Source organism: Neofelis nebulosa, chromosome 3 (genome assembly GCF_028018385.1).
Source record: "Neofelis nebulosa isolate mNeoNeb1 chromosome 3, mNeoNeb1.pri, whole genome shotgun sequence".
In the NCBI taxonomy this organism is placed as follows: Eukaryota; Metazoa; Chordata; class Mammalia; order Carnivora; family Felidae; genus Neofelis; species Neofelis nebulosa.
The window spans coordinates 127,889,014-127,909,296 of NC_080784.1; the positions used below are offsets into that span (position 1 = coordinate 127,889,014).

Sequence of the window (20,283 nt, forward strand, 5' to 3'; positions counted from 1 at the left end):
TTACAATTTTTAAGGCAATAAGGCATAGACAATAAGTGACATACATGAGGTTATGAAGTCAGAATTCAGTCATGAAGTACAGATAAGATTCAGAAAAGCAAAAGAGAGGAAAGTTCAGGTAGAAGATCCAACCTATTCAAAGGTGTTTGGAGAATAGAAAACACTCAGGTGAAAAGGCAAAGAAGAGTAGAGTGGCCCAGATGAAACTAGAAAAGTAGATTGAGGATCATTTGGTAAGGTGGTCAGAACTCAAGGACAAGTCTCTGGTAACAGAATAAAGCTCTGGCTGGACTGACCAGAGGTGACAGGATGTCATCAGGAACAACTGTTACAAGACTGCTCAATGCTAACCACAGAAGGCTGGCTTAAGGCAAATAAAATGCAGATAGAATATTTCTAGACACAGTCTAGGCACACGTGAGGTGGGTCAAAGGGAGCCCATGGGCGACCTAATCAGTTGAGGTTCCCATAAATGAAGACATATCCTAGAAAACCTTTGACCTACAAAACCTAGAAAATGAAGATATAACCTAGAAAAGCCAGTATGGACTTACATTACCTTTGAATTGTATCAAGGTAAAATTTTTTCACTCCAAATGTTTTAGGAAGAGAAATTAGAAATTATCTCTTGGGGCTCCTGGGTGGTTCAGTCAGTTGAGTGTCCGACTTTGGCCCAGGTCATGATCTCCCAGTTTGTGAGTTCGAGCCCCGTGTCAGGCTCTGTGCTGACAGCTCAGATCCTGGAGCCTGCTTCTGATTCTGTGTCTCCCTGTCTCTTTGCCCCTATCCTGCTTATTCTCTGTCTCTCTCTCTCAAAAATAAAAATAAACATTAAAAAAAAATTTTAAAGAAAATTATCTCTTACATCCTTCCTCCAAAGTTCAGTTTTTTGCTCACAGAAAGCATATATAAGTAATTATCTAGGCAACCAATAACCATCATTTATTGCTGAATATTTACATGAGGCTATGTGAAACACTTAACTGTTAATAAAAGATAAATCTTAAATATGATAAGAAAGCAGATTCACAAATTCATACTAATTATGAAAGACAAAGGAGAAATTTCTGTATTTCCCATCTGAAAAGTAAGGTTAATACTGTGACATACTTCAACTTTAATCAAAAAATAGAATTTCAAAACTTATATTTCAAACAAACACTTGTAACCATTACTAAATGTGTGATATTGATAAAGACTTTTCATACTATACTGATGTTAGTTGTAAAGAATAATTTTGAAAAAACTCTTGATACTTTTAGAAGATATTTCAACTAGCTTAGACCTGAAGGCTTTGTCTACAAATATTTACATTCAGTTTTACTTAAATTATCAGTTTTGAATTCCCAAACCATAACCTACAGCTTTGCCTTCAAAGCTACTAGAGGTTAAAAGATTTTTTTAAACGCCCTTGTGAGGTCACAGAGGCTGCCAAGAGGCCAGTAAGAGAAAGCAGACCTCACTGCCTGAATGTCAATTATCCAGCCCCTGGGCACTCGCTCACAGAGTGCCACAGCTTAAAATCATTATAAAGATAGCATTAAGACAATTAAACAAATTACTTGGAATCAAGAGTACTTCAAATCTATCCCTAACGTGAATAAAAGGTACCAGAGGACAACCTCAGAAATTGAGGGAAATTACAGAAAAGTGTTACAACATGAGTAAGTACTCATTGGTTTTCTCCTTGCAATTTAAAGTTTTTCAAGCATTCCAGAATCAAACCTTTGGGTATTTCAGTAATGCATACAAACTAGAGAAGGTCTTAAAGTATTTCAGTAATTCACAACACTCAAAATAGCTTGTGCATACAGTAAACCAAGTTGCTTGAAAAGTTTTTGACTATTCAGTGTCCTTACTAAAGCAATCAATCTTTTTTTTATATGTGTTTACCTTGTACTATTTTTTTAAAACAGTGGAGTGTTAAAGATCCTATTCTCCAGCATGTAATTATAAGTGAATAATATAATAAATTATTAAATCCTGAAGTCCAGAAAATCCTAAAAAGAAGACTCTGAGGTAAAACTTTTTTTTTTTTCAGAAAAAAATAAATCCACAGCACAAAGGGAAGAACATAGATTCTCTTCCCTTTTTAGAAGTGTGTGTGTGTATACATATATATTTATATATGTTTACATATATGAATAATATATATACATCATAAATCAACAAGCAGAACACTGACAAATATTAATAATCTTGAAGGTGAAAATATTTACATATAGAATTATGAAGTCAATGCCAATCCTCGAAATAGAAAAAACCAACAGTTCCAAGTTCCAAATATATATATTCCCTATCAGGAATAACAGCTTTACAAAGACATACACATTAATTTATTTAATCTTCACAATAAGCACATGGTCCTTTACATGGAACACAGTGCAGGCCAGTGAAGAGCCAAGTCTTGTAGTCAAAATAGTCCCCGGGTATGAATGCCAGCTCTGTATTTACTGACCTTATGATCTTGGGCAAGCTGCTTACTTCTCCAAGCCTTGGTTTCCTCATTTGTAAAATGGGGATAATACCTAGCTCATATGTACTGTAATAAATAGATAACAGAATACCTCTGTCACACACACACAGATCATCACTATTTACAGATAAGTGTCTGAAACTCCTTGTAAACTAGAGTCTACTTGAGGACTGTGGCTATCCATCCCCTCATCTAAGGCTATTTCCACTGTCCCTAACTGCTCTTCAAGAGCCTACCACAGGACACGTTCCAGCGCTGACATGGGAAATCCCAAACTGAGTCATGTTACCCTTCTTTGCATCATCTCAGTTTTAGAGAAAAAAGTTCCCAGAGTAAGGTCAGAATCCAATGCAAGACCTTTAAGTATGGTGGAACAATTATCAACTTGCTGTGCTAACAGAGGATAATGTTTGCTGGAAGAATATCAAATGCAAAGGTAACACAAAAGCCTCAGTGTAACAAAAACTGAAATTTACTCTCACATACTCAAGAAAAGTTTAATTAAATGATAAAACATTAAATCATTTCTTTTCCTTCCCTAACAAGACAAGCCAAGGCACTGAGAAGAGAAAAAAATACTAAGGATGCTATTAATCCAAAACATGCACAAGCTTAAAGTTAACGGTTCCTATTATAACAGTAATTCCATAATCATCACCCAGCAAATAGCATAACCAAGTAAAGATGGTCTCTATCACAAATGGTAACACTGTAGTTTTTTGTTTGGTTGAAACATTTCAAAACATCTTGGCTGGAAACAGAGAGAAAAGGAAGTCCATACACTGAGAGCAACATCAGCAAGACACTACACAGACACAGTGATTAAGAACTAGTGTTTGACTATGATGGCCCTTGAAAGCCAAAAACCTATTCCTCAAGACAGCATTCCAAGTTTAGTGGAAGAAAATCACAAAAACAAGCCCAAATACGGCACTAAGTTCATGCTGCAGGAATCCACATAACATGAATTTTTATCCAAAGGTTTAAAAGAAAAATTTAGTTAAGACTGGTCATAGTTTATAAAAATAGAATTTTAAAAGGCTATTATTAAGGACAATAAGATAAATTTCTTTTCCTTAAAATCTAAATTTCTCTGTAGCTTCTATAAGTAACATAACTTTTGAAACACACAATGCATGTTTTCAACCCTATTACCCACAAGGCTTGCTAAATATCACTTGAAAGTACTACTAATAATTTATTCAATCTGAAAGATATTCTGCTTTACACAAATACTGATCAGAACTCAAAGAGAAAGAGGTGCTACTATTCTTTACAATCACTCATTCGGCTTTGCACCTTTAGAAAAAATAAAGGCTGACAATATATAAAACATGTACCATTCTATAAAAACTAAACTTTTTTTTTTTTAAGTTATTTAGAGAATCAGAGAGAGTGAAAGCAGGGGAGGGGCAGAGAGAGAGGGAGAGAGAGAATCCCAAGCAGGCAATCATGCTCTGCACTGTCAGCACAGAGTCCGACCCAGGGCTCGAACCCATGAAGTGTGAGATCATGACCTGAGCCAAAATCAAGAGTCAAATGCTCAACTCACTGAGCCACCCAGGCACCCCTAAAAACCAAACTTTTAAAAGAAACGCTTACATGAGGTCAAGGAAAATAACAAATTAAAATGTTATTTGTTAGGAAAAGGTTTTGTACTTAGAAAAACAGTCACAATTTATTTTATAATGAGTAAAAGTGAGTATTTCAAAATCAAACGGGCCTTTTGAACCCACACAATATATATGGAACACGCTTCTAATTTCAGTCAAATCTAAAAGAGGAAGAAAAATATATCTATTTTATACCTGTTGAAGTATAGCCCAGATGCAAAGCTGAACACTGAAGATACATGCTATCTGAACAGCACAGATTTAGACAAAGTAGTTCAGATTAAAGAGCTGGCCATATATACTTAAAAGTCTACATTTGATCACTTAAGAAAGGCCTCAAAGAAAAAAGGAAAGGGTACTTCAACATGTGATCTGGAAGAAATTTTAGCATCACAGGAAAAGTTTGACTTTCTTCTGGTGCTTAGTTATATAAAGGAAAAAGGTTTGAAGAAAAAAAGTGTAAAATTGTTTTCATACAATATATGAATAATGAATCCAGACTTTAAAAGAAAAGCTGTGGAGGTTTTATCTTTTACAGTATGGAAAAAATAAAATTAAATTCACAAATTATCATTCCCAGTTTCTAAGATAGTAAGAAATTAACTTAGACAAATTACAGCTTTTTTAATTAAAAGAGGTTCTAGAGAAATTTAAGATACAGTCTCTGATTTTTAGCATACTCCTCAGAGTGCTCTAACATTTAACTTTTAAATAATCACTCCATGGCAAATCATACCACTATGTAAACAAGCAGAACAAGAAATTAGAAGTTACAGAAGAAATTCAAGTCCAGCATTCAATCCATCATGTCTAGTCTGCCAAGTCAGGAATCCCTAAAATGAAATATTTGTCTGAATAAACTATAAAGTCACTAGTTGAACATAAATACCTTCTTATCCGATACTTTTGGTTAATAATAAGTCATATGTATTCTCATAAATTCAAACATTGATTCTCATGCTCCAAGAATATTTTTACCCTGCCTATTACTATCACGGCATTAAGCATTGTGGGTTTTGTTGTTGTTGTTGTTGTTGTTTGTTTTTTGGGGTTTTGTGGGTTTTTTTCGGTTGTTGTTGGGTTTTTTGTTTTTGTTTTTGTTTCTGTTTTTGTTTTTGTGTTTGGTCTTCCCTCTGCCTAGAATGGTCTTTCTCTCAAGTACAACTGTTAAAGTCACGCTTATCCTTCAACACTGAAAACAAAGAATACTTCTTGGTCCCTTCCAAGGAAACGTGATCCTGTTAGATCATGATCCTGTTAAACTATGATCTCAATATGCAACTAGAACTAGTCTTCCAAACTACAATGATTATACCTAAACCATAAACATGTATTGAGCAATGTGTCAATCACTTTCTGAAGGTTATGAAAAATTTTGCGTCCCAAAGGGTTCATAAACAAGTATTTTCAATTTGCCCCAAAACAAAACAAAACAAAACAAAAATAACAAAATATAGATAGCCAAAGCCTGAGAGGCAGGCAGGGAGGATACACTAAGGCTATTCTTGGTGAAAACTGAGATGATATTTAAGCAAGACCTAAAATGTAGGAATAAAGAGAAGACTCAAGATTAAGATACTACAGGCAGCAAGAATTAGAGATTTGTTCCCAGATTCCTGGTTTCAGTGTTTGTATATCTGGTAATGTCCTGTGTAGGGATATCACTTATAGGTAATAAATAACAACAACAACAAAAAAAAGACTAAATTTTACGGAACTGATCATGAGTTCAAATTGGGAATATTGAGTTTGGGAGGTATTATGAAATAAACAAAAAGACTGAAGCCTTTAATGAGGGTCAAGACTTAAGGTGGGAGACCTGTTCTGTGTTTTGAGGTGTGCCTGTGAATGGGGCATCAGTCCAAAGAGTAAATCATGCTGGAGTAAGAGATAAAGCAGTTTCTCTGAACCTCAGTGAACACATTTACAAGGCATGTGGAAGAGCCAGGAAAAGAACCTAGCAAAGGGGAAGCCATATAAATAAATGAGGAGAGGATAATATTAATAAAAAGTGTCATTTTCATTGGATACAGGGAATATGCCAGCACCTGAAACAAGTGTTTGGGGGATCTGGCAAATCAGTAGTCATTAGTGATTTGGTGAAAGCAATTCCAGCTTCAGACAGTGAAATAAACAATGAATGGGTGGTCAGGAACACACACAAGTTCTTTCCAGAAGGAGAGTTAGGGCAGCAGTTAGAAGCTGACAATGGGTCAAAGAAGGGTTTTGCTAAGGGAAAAGAGTTTATAAAAAAAAAAAAAAAAAAAAGGAGTTAGCAGAGAAAGAGGGAAAGGGAGAGTGAAAGTAGAAAATCACTGAATATTATTTCAATTTGGAGAGGAGGCTTACACTCAGAAAGAAGGGAAGGCAATATGACTATATGGGAATATAGGTGGATGTTAATATGAAGCAGAAAGCTGGTGGCCCATGACCTGTATTCATGCAGTTGAAGAAAAGAAATGGTCAGCCTTTGAAAAGCTACAAGGATATTCAGATGTAGAGAGCTTGAGTTGATAGAGAGTGACGTAATCCTTATTAGAAATGGGAGAGGGAGCAGACGAGGGGAAAACACAAGCTCTGTAAACGAATGAAGATGAGGCTTCAAAGACAGATACTGGATGTCATCTTGAAGACAATGGGAACCATTGAAAGATATTAAGAAACAGCATGAGCAGATTCATGTGTTGAACTATATGCTGCATGTTTATACTAGCTTTAACAAATAAAAATCTACATTTTTCTGAATTGATAGAGAATATACCCATAAAACCTGATCATTCCTTAAAATTCCCCACTATAGGGGGTGCCTGGGTTGCTCAGTCGGTTAAGCATCCGACTTCAGCTCAGGTCACAATCTCACAGTTGCAGGTTCAAGCCCCGTGATGGGCTCTGTGCAGACCTCAGAACCTGGAGCTTGCTTCAGATTCTGTGACTCCCCCTCTCTCTGCCCCTCCCCCACTCACACTCTGTCTCTCTCAAAAATGAACATTAAAAAAAATTTTTAAAAATAAAACTCCACATTGTATTCAAATGTAATGTTTGTAAATCATAAAACAAACCTCAAATACCACTAAACTATTTTCTCATGTATAATGTAAAAATATGTATTTAAATAGAAAAAAGTAGTAAGTTGATTTCTTACATGTTGACCTTATTTATAATTTTAAGCATGATTTAAGTAAACTGGCTAAAAGGGAATCAGGCAAGTTTGAGTTTTTGTTGACATTTATCCTCTTGCCCTAATATTTTCAAAACAAAAAGGCACCTTGAGCTTATACCTCTTTTGTCAAATGCAGTAATAGAGAAGTCAAGTCCCTAATATACCTTGAAGAAATTCTAAGAAATTATCTGCATAAGTGCAATTTAAGTCCTTTAATAAGACTCTGACTCTTAATAAAGGATCCATTTCTAAAAAACACACAAAAAACTAAAATGGCTCAGAAACAGTAGCTAATAAGCACTTCCTTCCTATGGGATTCAGGTCACCTTAATATCCAAAATGATTTCCCAATCCTCCCTCTATCTCTATTCTTCCCCACACCTCAAATCCTTTAAAGGGTACCTTGCTGTTGACTTTTTTTAAATAATTGCAATCTTCCTTAATTCTGATTTTTATTCTGACATCTTCCCACCTGCCACCATTTATTCTCAACCTGCCATAAGGAGATGCAAAATGGGAGAAGGTCTTCTGAAAACTGGATTCCAGTAATTACAGTGGTAGGCACCTGAACCACAGACAATTGTTTCTTTGCAGTATTGCTACTGCAGCACATATTCCTTGAATTTTGCCCATTAAAAATGTTGAAAACTAAAAACATAACCTGACCTACTATCTTTCTTTACTTTTCTTTGTTTTATAAATACCAATAGGATATTAACTAAAATCTATAATATGTATAGAAACAATTCAAATATACAATTCATCATGTATATTTGAATCTACCTTCCATTACCTTTAACCTCATTACCATGTACTGAAATCTCATTCTGCCTGACAACCACCCATTACTGTGCAGTCGTGTAATTAAATACAACTTCTAATGGGCAAGTATGAAATACATACCAATATTAGAAGATGCTGTATGATTATTTAGAAACGGTTTCATGAATGTAATATGGAGCAACTCTGAAATGTGTAGATGAATCAAAAAGATATCTGCCCCTTTTATTTGTATAATTAACAATATTTCTGAAATAAGTTTGAGTCTGGTTCTCATCACAAATGATTCAAGTAAATAAAACACAGCCACGTTGTCTCCTAGAACTTGAGAAAAATTATATCATAAAATGTTTCTCTGCAAGAAAAGTCCATGTTAAAATATATTATGTCAAAATGAAACATTAAAGGAGAATACACAACCTAAACTAGAAACCAAATAGCAACTGCAAAGTAAATTCTGAGTACTACTATTTTCTTCACGTTTCACTGTGAATAGCCTGAACATCCTAGAATGTTGGTGGAAAAGAAAATCCTAATACTGTTATTCACCATTCCATGTTGCCAAGAACAGGGTCCTTCACTGTCCTGCTTCACTTCTTGTGGTCACCACCACCAAATAATATCCTCCAGAGCCTGAGAGAGTCGGTCAACTATCTAGAAGCACCATTTCTACACTAAAGTCTTGCATTAAAAAAATGTGTCTGAAATTTACAATGTTCTAAGTCCTCTTTTTTTTTTTTTTTTAAGCCTTTTTCAGCCATGATGAAGTACTGGTCGATAGGTATTACGTGGACACAGGCACTACACAGTTACCACTATTACTATCTCCACTGAAATATATAGTTTCCTCATAACTAAAGTCTAACAAGCAGTAAATACAAACTGCTTACCTACCTGCCTGACACCTGGCTTAAGATAATCCTATTTTATTCAAACAACAGGCTCAGGGAATACACGATGTGAAACGACCTCGGATTACTCCTAATACACGAATGAAACTGTAAATCGCTGAAGTCTGCTCACTTATATCAATTTAGATCATTTCTAAATTTCTCATTCAGAAAATAGATTAGCTGCAATTTTATAACTGGCATGGGTTTACCGGGTAACTTTTTTGCTCTGTGCAGTAACAAAGAGTACTTATGGAATATCAAAAATCATTATTTGTCTATAGTCACAAAGTTTGCAATCTAGGTTGGTGATATGTGTTTTGTGAGTTCAAGCACCATGTCTTTACCTCGGTAATAAGAAAAAGGTAGAACAGGAGGCTTGACAAGATAGACAGAATTCAGGTAGTTGTGTGGAGAGTACCCAAGACTTCAAAGGGTGCAGGTGAGGCATACCAAAGGATAAGTTCAACCTTGGTTGAAGTGAAATACGAACACCAAATTGGGTCAGAAAATACTCTGGGGTGAAGCAGGTAATATCAAGTTCAAATCAGCCTTCAAAGATAGACAAAGAATTCAGTTACACACCACACACTGTTCTAAGCACCTCGTATGTATTATCACATTTAATCGTCTAACAGCTCTGAGAGGTAAGTTATTCTGTTATCCCAACTTTACACATCAGGAAACTGAGACACAGAGGTATTAAATAACTTAACCCTAGATCATCCAGCTAGTAAAGAGCAGAACCAGGATTTGAACCCACTTTATTTGCAGCACCTTTTCCCATAATCACTGCACCATACTATCTATAACTCTCAAGCCAGAAGTGAAAAACATACACTTATGTGAAGGAATAAAGAACAGAATGGAATGAAACAGAATGGGATCTATGAAACAGACAGATGTATGAACTTGGACTTTAGGTAGACTTGGTCCAAGAACTTCTTGTTGCATGGAATGGCACCAGAAATGCCTACAATCAAGAAGATCCAGGTCTGCAAATTCCAAAGATGGTTTGAACTATTTGCTGTAACCTAAATTTGCTGTAACCTAAATGCTTAACAGGAAGAAGAGCAAACTCCTCTGAAAATTAAAAAAAGAAAGTAAGATCGATAAGTAGCAGACAACTTCTTAAATTAAAAAAAAAAAGGCATATGCCTGGTTACACTGAGACTGATAGATATAAACAATTTAATTAATCAAATGAATACTTATGCCTCAGTTTTTAAATTTTCTTGATCTAAATTAAAGCAAACCTATTATGTGAACCTGATATTCAAAAGCTAGGCATTAAAACAACAAATAAGAAATGGCCCTTGTCTTCAAGAACTGCCCTGAGATTATGTATATCTCATTCTATAATATCTGATGACTATTTTGGAAATAATATTTGCTCATCATCTGAATATTTCTGGATCTCCAAATGCTTCTAAATATACAGCTTTGGCTCTTCAAGTTTGTAGCATTTATCAGCTAATTCTCAGACCGTACTTTATTTCCTCCGTACCCAAAAGAAACCAAAGATTTCCCCGTGGTGAAAAACATCTATATACAAAATGAAATAACTGCCTCGCTAATTAAATTCTTTCAACCTTCAATTTCTACCTTCATCAGAAGTACTTCCACTTAGTTTAGGAAGTGTTAGGGAATCATTTGTAAAGGGAGAAAAGGGGCAAAAAAAAAAAAAAAAAAAAAAAAAAAAAAAAAAAAAAAAAAAAAAAAAAAAAAACGTGCTTCTCTTAGCCCAATTAGGAAGTTTAACCAAGGAGGTGGAATTTCAAATCAAAAAACCAAGTTCTAATTAGTTACAGATGAAAATCCCCAAAACCACCCTGATCACAATACAAATCATTAACCAAGAGCCTGGAAACCCAGAAAGAGAAGGATTTTTCATGATAAAATGGAAATGATTTGCTTTTGAAATCCTAACCACAACACCCTTATTAAATAATTTGCTCACAGACTGGGCCAAAATAACTAAAAAATGTTTTGTTATTTTCACAGATATCTTAAGTATTAGTACTGAGTATTGCTGCATATTAACTCTACAAAAAAATGTATACTGAACCCAGTTGTTTTAAGGTTTATCATCTTTATGCCACCTGGTTTGAGATGCGTCTGCAAAACTGCCACACTACACTGATCAAAGTGTTCACCAAATCAAGAATGCAGGAGTTGACCATATGAGTATTCCAGTACTTTCTATCTTTGAATGTTCCACAAATAAATGTGTACAAGGTATTCTGAAATTATGTCTCACCTAGCAAATTAATGTGGGGGTGCCCTTAAACACACGACAGTCCATAAAATAAGGCTGCTTTATGGACTTGTCAGTATAAAAGCATCCCTCATGGGAAGGGCATTAACAGTGTGCGCTATGGTCTTCAGTTTAAATCAAAACAGTGAACCTGAATAATTGAGAAATATAAAAGCCGTTTTTTTAATAAAAAGATTAACCAGAACATCCATTTCTTTCAACTTTACAACTTACAGTGAATACTACCCATTCCAACAAAGTATAGCCTCTTGATGCTTACTTCTCACACCTCCCAATGTAACTTGCTCTAGACAGTCTGATGGGGGCACAATTTAAATTCTTCAAAAAGGCCATGATCTAAATCACTTCCAGATTTGCTTCTGTTAGTCTAAAATTCTTGCATTAATAAAATAATATGATTATGGCAATAGCCAACTATGTGAACATGCTTATCTATTAACATAGCCACAAAAAGAAAGGTAGTCATCTCTATAAGAAAAACAAAGAAGAGAAACAGGACAACAACGAACAAAAATTCTTTTGGACTTAATCTCATCTGTGAATAATTAGAAGAATTTAGGTTGATTTGGGAGAGGTGGAAGAAAGATTCTGAAGAGATAGGATTACAGTGTCTTTTACTTTGATGTATTAAAAAATGAAGAAAATGAGGAGGAAGAAAGATTAAACACACATACATGTGTGTGCATGCATACAGGCTCGCACACACACACACACTTTCAACCATCACAGGGACTAACCTCCCTGTCCCATTTTTCACTTGGTTGGGGTTAATGACAAGTAAGATAAGGGTTGTAGTCAGTTCTCTGATTAAAACAAAATAAAGAAACAACAACTATTTTCACTCTACTTTGGCTCAGGATAACGTACTTTTTTGGTCTATTGGAACTCATTCACAATAAAGGAGGAACTAATTCTGTGCAAGATGGAATACTTGGTCAAAATATCTCCTTACACCTTAAAAACTAAATGCCGGGGTGCCTGGGTGGCTCAGTCAGTTAGACGTCCAACTTCAGCTCAGATCGTGATCTTGCAGTTCATGGGTTCGAGCGCTGCACAGGGCTCTGTGCTGACAGCTCAGAGCCTGGAGCCTGCTTTCAGATCCTGTGTCCTCCCTCCTCTCTCTATGCCTCTCCCACACTCGTACTCTCTCAAATATAAATAAACATTAAAATATACACATACATAAAAATAAATGTCTATTCTAAAATCCTGTAACAGCATACAATCACGACACGAATTCCATCACAATGACTCTATTTTATGCCCTCTAAGGACTATTGAATTTTATAGGCAGAATTCTTCAAATTTCTCCTTTTTAAATACATTTGCTGTACGTTCTATTAAAAAAAAAAGGTATTGCATTCTTATTAAAGAAATTCCTGTTGAAGAAAAATTTAGGAATGACATATAAGTATATAACAATTTCACCATTCAGAGATCATTTTAAATTATTTGGTGTATTTACTTCAATTTCACATATATTTTTTTTTTATTTAACATATTGTTTCCCAAACTGGTATTGAAATAACATTTTTCTGGTAGATGTTAATATAATGTTAATATCTGTTCCACTAAAAGCAATGTTCTGTGGTATTTAAAACAGTATAAAAAGGTTTAGGCAATGTTAGCAGAAATCTATGGCAGCTTTCTCAGACCTATAAGGTGCTAACATTTACTAGGACTTAATTCATAAGAAATGATTTGGGAAGTCATCTGGAGAGCAAACATATTTCCACATTTACTTCCCACTAAATACATCTTCCTTCTTCATTATTAGCTCTCAGCTTGGGATACACTGAAACTACATTATATTGGAAGGATATTTCCATATCATTAATTTCAAAACCATGATTTTAGGGCTATAAATTATCACTAACTGTCTCACAGTTTATCAAAATTTTTCCTATTTGTTATCCTTATAAGCAAATCTTATCACATATCCATGATTGTAACCTTTAGATAAAGCACTAACCTTTTTAAGAAAATGTTGCCAAACTATCGAAATGACTATACATTTCAAACAGGACTTTTCCACTGAGCTTCTATCAAAAGGGTATTTTGGGCGTGCCTGGGTGGCTCAGTCAGTTGAACGTCCAGCTCTTGATTTTGGCTTAGGTCATGATCTCACAGTTGTGGGATCAAGACCCATGTTGCACTCCGTACTGAGTGTGGAGCCTGCTTGGGATTGATTCTCTCTCTCCCTCTCTGTCTGCTGCTCACATGTGCCCTCTTTCTCTCTCTCAAAACCAATTAAGTAAACTTAAAAAAAAGGGGGGGTTCACTCGTTTAATATATGTTAGTTAATTTCATTGGCATAAAGTGAAAACTCATTTTTATTTCCATTTCTTTGCAAAACAGGCTGATTTTTTTTTCTTATTTTTATCAGCCACTTGTATTTATCTTTCCTAGACTGGACTTCAGTTCTCCTTCCCCATATTTATTATCTTTTATCTGTTTTTTATTCTTGATCTTTCTTTGAAATCTAAGTTCCTGAAGTTGGTTCTTCACATCATTGATTTAGTTCTTCAAAACATGAATTCTTCCTTCTTGCCTCCTCTGCAGAGTTGAATCCCACTTTCCCAGTTTTTTTGTTTCCTGCAATCTTGCCTGAAATATGAGTTAGTTCTCTCCTTGCAGCTGTCTGCAGCAGGTTCACAGATACCCTACCTACTACCTTATGTTATGTTAAACTGTTTTCTAAATGTTCTAGTTTTGTAAATACTCCCTAAAATGTGCTTTTCTCGTGCATTTTCAGAAAGATAGGCCCTTACCCTGAAGTACAGTATCAGTTAACAAATCAAATGGTGTTCAGGTTTTCTGTTGCCTCTTCCGGTGCTGTTGACAGTGTCCACCATCCAAAGAAGGCTTGGCCTGGCTCACTGTGCTCTTGGATGGTTATAGAAATCCCTTCACAGTGCTGTAGCAGAGATATAGATTCATAGGAAGAGTCAGAAGTCCAATTCTCAGTGGCCATCAGGCATTAATGTAAAGCTTGTCTTCTGGATGGCAAAGGAACCTTCTCCTAACAGATTGCCAATCTGAAAAAGGATCACCTGAAATCTAAAAGGCCTACCATTCGGTTCTCCACTCCCACTTTGAGTCCATTACCTGGGAGACATCTTCCTTTCAGGATGCAGTGGTCTGCAGCTCCCACTAACCTAATCTTTAATGTTCTTGCTGTTTTCTTTGTTCTTAAAGCTGCTGGACAGACAGAAAAACTACGAGAAAGAAGCATAAATGATGGTAATATTATAGCTTCCTCAGAAAAACAGCCGCCCTTGCAGCAGATGGAGAGCTGCCCCATTTCCTCGATGTTTCAAGATCGTGGGTGTCTGAGCAAGCAGATGATGTTACAAAAGGAGCAAACTACATTTGCTACTTTATACTGATTAGTTTCATTAGATAATCCTGTTTTTCCTAGTCTAGTTCCTTGTAGATGGGGGAAATGCATCAAAATTTCTAGCAATTGAGTATCAGTCTTTTTTTCCCCCCATTACTGAGTTTGTTTCTAGGTCTTCATTAATCTCTTAGCAGAAAATTAGAAGAGGCTATGTCAGCAAATGCAACCAAATGCTATTTTTAATGGGAAGCCTCTCCAAATTTTAAATATAAGTTCGAATCTGATTATTTCACTGCCAAGCACAAGAACTCATTTGATCCATTAACATAACTTTATTTTAAATAAATTTATTAATGCTGAAAAGAACACAACACACAGGAGACCAGAAGGCAATGTTGATCTCAAAGTCACAAGTATCACCAATGCAGAAATGCAAATTCCTCTTCTTCACTGGTAACTGGCACCCGGAGAATAAAAGTAGACTTTCCTGTTAGCTGAAGTTGAAGGTGGTTACCAAAAAAATTAGCATTATCCTCTACTTTCTGGGTGTTATTACTCATACAGTTTTTGCTAAGTACATGACAGTGTTTTTGTATTTTCTATCATTCTAGAGCACACAGGCTAACCACGCTCATTTGCTTATTACTGATGAACATCATGATACTGGCAAGTCTGAAGTACTTGGCCCCATCAATTTCTCATTACCATGTTGACATTTAAATAACACCAAGTAGAGATTCTACATATGGCTCACTTTCACATCCCACACATCTAGCTAACTCTAAAGAATGGAAAATAAAGAGGAAATGCAGATAAATATGTTATTAGAAAAGAGATAGGGAGAGCTTCTCTGAAGGTCTGTCCTGGACACATTTTAATGGTTATAATCCACCTTTGAAAAGATTCATGTGAACAGCAGTGAAACTTAACAGCAACTGCTGTAAAGTCAAAGAAACCTGATATAAAATACAGGCTCTACTACCTAATCGTTGTGTGACCTTAAGCAAGGTAATTAACCTCTCTATGGCTCTGATTTCTGTTTTGTAAAATAAAGGTATGAATAATGTGTGCTTCCTCAGATGGTTAAAAGACTTAAAAATAAAAGATAAGGCAAGTAACGTAACTGCTAGATAAGTGCTCTATAAATGTTTGGCATGATCACCGCCCCCCCCCACCCCCCCCCCCCCGCCATGTATTCTAAAATAACACAATCTTTACATGATATGGGATTCCACTTAAAGAAGATGAAGAAAGGATGTCTTTGGTAGTCACCCACAATGATTTGCTAGCAACAGATAATTTGCTTAGATTTATTTTCTCACTCAGATTATTTTAGCTTGGACCATTCAAGACACCTTAGATGGATTCTGAGAAACAACTGAATCTCTTGTCCTTATCAATTACATTAAAGTATAAGAAAAACTGAATAGACAGAGGAAAAAAACAACAACAAAAAGCAAACAAACAAAAAAAAAACAGACACAAAAACTACTGATGCATCAGAAAACAGGCCCTATATTTAAAAGCTTAGCTTAGGGGCACCTGGGTGGTTCAGTCGGTTGGGCATCTGACTTCGGCTCAGGTCATGATCTCGCGGTCTGTGAGTTCGACCCCCGCGTCAGGCTCTGTGCTGACAGCTCAGAGCCTGGAGCCTGTTTCGGATTCTGTGTCCCCCTCTCTCTCTGACCTTCCCCCATTCATGCTCTGTCTCTCTCTGTCTCAAAAAATGAATAAACGTTAAAAAAAGAAAAAAAAAGCTTAGCTTGGAGCAAAGGTTCTCAAGAAAAGCACCTAGGACTGTCCTCTTTTTCAAAATAAGTGATCATATTTTTGGCTTGCACATGCTTTTTATGGGCTGAGAAACTTATGTCAACTGCAACACAAAGGAGAGTTCCAAACAAAGCATTTCCCTGGGTCCCTCACACCTTTTGAATGAATGACTAGAGACTCATGAGGGTGAAGTACACATTTATAATTATATGAGTCTAGAACCTTATTCCATTTTACATAAATACATAGCATTTTAGGAAAAAAATTAATATGCAATGAATTCTTCAAGAACACACAACTATGTTAACATGTTGATTGCTTCTGACAAAGCTCCAAGCAAAACAAAACTTTGTCAAAAGCAATCAACATGTTAAGAAAAGACACATAGGGTACATGAGTGGTTCAGTTGGTTAAGCATCTGACTCTTGGTTTCAGCTCAAGCTATGATCTCGCAGTTCATGAGTTCGAGCTCCACATCGGGCCCCACGTCAAGCCCCACGCTGACAGCATGGAGTCTACTTGGGATTCTCTTCATCTCTCTCTGCCCTTCCCCCTGTTATCTCTCTTAAATAAATAAATAAGAACTTTTTTAAAACAGTCACACCCATTATCTTAAAAGCACTTGTTTTTGAATTGCTAATACAAATATTTTTAACTTGTATTTGTAGCTGTGGTCTTCCTAGTGATGCCACATGTCTGTACAAGAATCTACCATTTCACTATTCCTGGTACAGTCATGCCTAAGCATTTCCATATTGAAATTGTTATTTTTGAAAATGTGGCTGTTAAAGTCTTTCATAAAAAACTTTCATATAATTTCTCCTTCATAAGAGACTTACAGTAGGGTAACATAATATTTTTTTTTTTTTTTTATCATTTCAGGATACTCAAGGACTGTTATAGACAAGGCAGCATGGGGTTTGAAGGAAGACAGCACTAGCATGAAAAGAACTTCACAGATGACCCCAAACATATGAATGCAACCCAGAGGAAACACAAGTAACTCAGTTACTTTCCTTCAAGTACACAATGAATAAGAAAGAGTAACTTGAACTTGCATTAAGAAAAATTTAGGTTAGGTATTTTAAACACCATCCCGCAAAAAAGGGCTGTAAATCACCACAATGACTGAGAAATTTCTTATCAGCATACTTCAGCCATTTAAGAATGTGATAAACAAAAGCTTTGTTAAAAACTAAGTTGTACCATAAACGGTGGAAATTCTATAGTAATTCATTTAATACTTTAATGGTTCAAAATGTTTCAAAATGAACTTGTACAAAATTCAGTCTTCAAGTAACAACTTGGGAGCTTTTACAGTGATGTGAAAGAAATGGTGGGCGGGGTGTGCTATCTGTTCAGAACGTTTCAAGTTTGATGGCGGCCTGTGCTGCTGGTCTAACCATGACCTCTCCTCCCCACACCATCCAAAGTCGGGGAGAAAAACAGGAAAAAAAGAAAAAACACTGGCACTGAAAACAGCAGAGCTTATTTTGGGTACCTCTTAATCTAAATACAATGAAAGTTACTTTAAGAAATACGGATTCAGGGGCGCCTGGGTGGCTCAGTCGGTTGAACGGCCGACTTCGGCTCAGGTCATGATCTCGCAGTCTGTGGGTTCAGGCCCCGCATCGGGCTCTGTGCTGACCACTCAGAGCCTGGAGCCTGTTTCAGATTCTGTGTCTCCCTCTCTCTCTCTGCCCCTCCCCTGTTCATGCTCTGTCTCTCTCTGTCTCAAAAATAAATAAACGTTAAAAAAAAAAAAAAAAAAAAAGAAATACGGATTCAGCATCACACATCCATATATATGTAAGCTACACCAGCCCCCACAGATATTCTCGTCACAGAAGTATCATAAAACCACTTGCACCTTTCATCCAAAAATGTAATGTGGGATGAAAAGTAGTTTACCAAACTTTGAGATTCACCATAAGGTAAAATTCAGCTATTAAGTATTTTGAATTCTTAGATTTACAACTGAATTTATTAATTCAATCAATAAAAATCTCTGGAGTTAACAATCTCACATATGTGACAGTTGTATCGGTGAGGCTTCAAGTTGGCATGAATCTCTCCCAAGGGGACTTTCTGTTACTTTTACTCCATGAATTCCAAGTTTGGTAAAGTAAACAAATTACCCTTTTTAGGTAACAAACATTTGCTCGTTTTTAATAAATCAATCATACACTACTTTAAATCAGTACTTATGACCAGGGTAATATGACTATTGGTACCAATCTGCATTGCAGGTCCCTAGGAGTCTGAAAACTCCAGACTGGGGACCATGGGTCTATAATGTATTAAGCTCTAAAAACAAAATAGAACTATTAAAAGCAAACCGATTTTCACAAATGGACTCTCAATTTTAAACCACCCAATATTTCTTTGTCTAAAACCCAGAATTTTCCCTGTAGCTGAAATTCCACACATGGTCTCCATATCCCCAAAGAAATGCCCTTTCCAGATGAGTTCCTAAGAACAGAAGTATGTTTCTTCGAAGTCAGCAAGCTATTTATAAAAAGTACAGTAGCCCCCAAGGGAAGATCAATTGGCAAGTATAAAATTACCTTTATATAGTGTAGTAGCTGCTATGCCCTTTCTTTTAAGGAGGACAAATACAACAATGATCAAAAAAATAAGGCATGTGGAACGTGATAATTTTAATATGGTCCCTGTCATTACAAGAGGAAAATACTACTGATTTTTATGACCCTGTAAAATATTTGAATTACCAACTAAACTTGCAAGTACATAAATATCATAAAGCCAAATAATGTACTTTCATTACCACACCTATCATTTGAAACTAGAAAAAGCAACATCTTAAATGTTAAGATATCTTATTTTTAGTAATGTTAAAACATAGCTTACTGATTTATGTAAGTTCTTCAACATGTAAATGGTTTATATTGAATATATGCTAAAATTTCCATCATTGCTTAAAATTAGACATAGTAATGTTCATATATATATGTGTGTGTGTGTGTACATATTTTTGTCTATACAGCTTAATTTGAATTACTTTTCTTCCAAACACTCACTGAAGACCACAGATGATATTTAAAACACTGTCCAACTGATGTGGCCTGCACATACCCAGGAAGAATGGAAAATGGCCAAAAAGAACCAAGACAGCCATGCCAGTGCATCTGGACTAAATTCTGTACCTCCCTACACTTGATCTACCTGTAAGAACCATACTCCCTTGGTATTTGTAAGAAATGCTAATGTCGCCGTGCATAAATAGGTAACAGGGGGGAAATGCATTCACTCTGAACACAAGTTACTGAAATAATCTCTACTTTCTTCATCTTTGTCCCCAATCTATATGACCCACCACAACAAATTTTTATTAATAACCTACTATAGGCCAGACTCTGTGCTAGGCACTGGGGAGAAGAAGATGTACAAGACAAACAAGATCCCATGTTCACAGAGTTATTAACACAAAGTTTATAATCTAGTTGGAGAAAATAATTGTGTTTATGTATGTTTGTGGCTCCTTCTTTTATTGTAGAGTGCTTATTATATGCCAAGCACTAATGTGACAGCTTTAGGTTACCTCAATTGACTCAGTATCTGCATAAACACATACATAAAAATTCAAGTAACCATTCATTAATGAAAAAAATAACAAAAGAATAAGCATTAAAAGATAAAATATGATGAACAGCTATATAAATTAGAGGTATGTGTTCAAAGAATATCAGTTACTGCATAAGGAAAATAAATTAATTCAGGAAATGATAGAATAAAAGTAAATTCAGATTAAATATAAGAAATATGTTCTAACACTAACATTGAATACTTCCCCAAAACTAAATTCTATTGTCACTCAATTCTATCCTTTTAATCTAAAATACTGTGTGTCCATGTTAATCTAATGCAAAATTCAAACCAGAAGTATATTTTTAAACATGCAACTTAAAGAATTTATGTTAACCATATTACTAAATCGTAAAGTTCAGCAAATTAT

At 35.6% G+C, this 20,283-nt stretch overlaps 1 protein-coding gene and 1 long non-coding RNA gene across 5 annotated transcripts in view; one reads left to right on the forward strand and one right to left on the reverse strand.

Annotated features, from left to right (window-relative positions):
* Nucleotides 1-20,283, reverse strand: part of BMPR1B (bone morphogenetic protein receptor type 1B) — a 425,442-nt gene that overhangs the window by 320,714 nt on the left and 84,445 nt on the right. The window lies entirely within an intron of this gene.
* LOC131507310 (uncharacterized) lies at nt 1,440-19,799 on the forward strand. 2 transcript variants are annotated; one of them, XR_009259437.1, is made up of 3 exons: nt 1,456-1,664; nt 17,190-17,306; nt 19,354-19,799. It is a non-coding gene; the product is annotated as an uncharacterized LOC131507310 (long non-coding RNA). The 2 variants fall into 2 exon arrangements; XR_009259436.1 differs by lacking the exon at nt 19,354-19,799 and having other exon boundaries at nt 1,440-1,664; nt 17,190-17,506.